This window comes from Zeus faber (assembly GCF_960531495.2).
Source record: "Zeus faber genome assembly, chromosome: 20".
In the NCBI taxonomy this organism is placed as follows: domain Eukaryota; kingdom Metazoa; phylum Chordata; class Actinopteri; order Zeiformes; family Zeidae; genus Zeus; species Zeus faber.
Window position 1 is genome coordinate 19,655,970 of NC_137207.1, and position 2,500 is coordinate 19,658,469.

Sequence of the window (2,500 nt, forward strand, 5' to 3'; positions counted from 1 at the left end):
GTGTGTGCGCGCGCAGTGCGCGCCTGTGTGCGTGCCTGTGTGTGTGTATGTGTAAGTCTATCAAGCTGTCTACCGTATGTGTCTCTCCATCAGTCTGTTTATCTCCATCAGTCTGTCTATCTGTCACCCTGTGTCTGTGTATATGTGTGTGTATCAGTGTGTGTGTGTGTGTGTGTGTGTCTCACTCCCTCTGCCAGTTACAATCTTATGTTCAGTTTCTCCGACGAGCTGTCTCTGACAGAATATACTCGTGTCATGACTGTGTCTGTTTGATTTTGTGTGTGTGTGTGTGTGCGTGTGCGTGTGTGTGTGTGCATGGGTGCGTGCGTGCCTGCCTGCGTCTGTGCGTGCATGCTCGAGAGAGAGAGAGGGACTCACAGTTTGGGTAACGAGTTTGCGAATGCCTATTTGGGCGATCCATTTCTCTGTGTTTGTGTGCGCACTTGTTTGTTTGTAGGTGTGTGTGTGTGTGTGTGTGTGTGTGTGTGTGTGTGTGTGTGTGTGCGGGTGCGCGTGCGCTTGCGTCAGCCTGTTCAGTGACTCCACAGGAGTGGTGTGATTTTTGCTGAGGGCCGGTTTTCCAGGACGGCCATTTTAGAGCAGAGTAACAGACAGAAGAGGAAGGTGGTAGAGGGGGCGGGGGGGAGAGTGAGAGAGAGAGAGAGCGATATTAGCAGGACAGGAGTGGCGGAGGCGCTGGGAAGAACCAAACAGCGGTACGTTTGAAGGAACGTCGAAAGTCGGCGACGTATAAGAGAGAAAGAGAAAGCGGAGGCACGGGGAGCAAAGCCGATGAGCGTGAGGTGTTTCTGCCGGGGGGGAGGGGGGGGGGGGTCGTGAAGCGGGGGAACAAAAATACACAAAGAGAGGAAGCGAGCAGGACGCGCGCAAGGTGTGGAGCGCCTCAGTGCCGGCTACATGAGCGCTATGCGGCGCTGCCGGCTAATTACTTCTCCTTCACGCTGGAGACAAAAGAGGTGTCCCTCTGCTCCCCCCCACCCCCTATCCCTCCATCCCTCCATCCCTCCATCCCTCCATCCCTCCATCCTCCATCCTGCCGTCTGTCTGACGGATTTCCTTTGTTTGCTCACTGTTGCTTTCCTAACAGTGCGTGTGGGAGTATGGGTAGTGTTTCATTCTGTGGATGTACTGTTTGTTTATGTGTGTGTGTGTGTGTGTGTGTGTGTGTGTGTGTGAGTTGAGTACGTGCCTATGCATTCTCTCTGTTTCATTGCCAATCTGTGAAAGTGCTTTTTTCTTTTTCTTTCTCCTTTTCTTTTCTGTGTGTGGCTGTGCGTGTTCTGTGTGTGGCTGTGCGTGCGTGTTGTCACGGGTGGAGCTGAGTCCCAGCTCAAGTTTAATTCCCTCACGTGGAGTTTCTCCCTCTGGTGAGCGGGGGGGGGGGGGGGGGGGGGGGCGTGGAGAGAAAAAAAGGAGAGCGAGAGGAAGGGAGACAGGCTGCCGCTGTTTGCTGCGACGACAACGAGGCGGTGAAATGGACGACTGCGGTTGCCATGGAAACCCAACTAGCCCCGCGTCGCCGTTGCTATCTCACACGTCTATCGGCCAATTTTAGACCCGTTGGCTCAATGAACATTTCGGTAGGCATTCAACCTCCCTGGCACACGCCGCGCCCACATTGAATTATATATCTCATATTCAGGCAGAAAAGGGGAGAGAGAGAGAGAGAGAGAGAGAGAGAGAGAGAGAGAGAGAGAGAGAGAGAGAGAGAGCGAGAGAGCGAGACAGCGACAGCTTACATGTATTTAAAAGCCAGGCGCCAGTGAAACAGTCCACTCAGCAGCCATAGCAAAATGCCCCCGCACGGGCGGAGATTGGAGACTGATGAGCGGCGAAGAAGCCGTTTGTTATTCAGAGCGGTTGAAATATGAAAAGGGCCTCCATTGCTTTTCATTGACTTTATTTTATTTTATTTTTCCAGGTGTTTTTCTCTGTCACCTTGTTGTAACGCCGGGCCTCTTTGCGTGGTTTCGGTCCTGGAAATGATGGAAGATGGACGTTTTCTCCTTATCCGTCTCTTATCTTCATAGCATTTTTCACTGATGTTCAACACGACAGACAGGGTTCCTACCCGGTCCTTGAGGTCCTTCAAGCGCTTGAATTTAAATTTTCCAGGGATTTTTTTTAGTACTGGTGTACGTTGAAAATAGCCCAAATCGAAATGTAATGAAGCATTTTTCGGAATTGTATATGAATAGTAGATGACAATGAAATTAATTATATAAATATATGGATATAATAGATATTCTTATATAAAAAATAGATGATAAGATTGAGATTATATTATATTTTAATTAGTAAAGATCACTTTGAAAATATTTGTTTTGCGTAAAGTCCTTGAAAATGAAAAATAAATGCTCAAAAAAGTACTTGAAAGGCCTTCAATTTTATTTTGTAATGACAGAGTGAACCCCCGGCACTAGTAGCCCAACACTAACCACTGAATCCAGAGGCATCCATGTGTGTGTGTGTGTGTGTG

General features: G+C 49.1%; 1 protein-coding gene across 7 annotated transcripts in view; it reads left to right on the plus strand.

The window, feature by feature from the left end:
• nrxn1a (neurexin 1a) overlaps positions 1 to 2,500 on the plus strand; it is a gene marked incomplete at both ends in the record, with an annotated part of 67,461 nt that overhangs the window by 43,275 nt on the left and 21,686 nt on the right. The window lies entirely within an intron of this gene.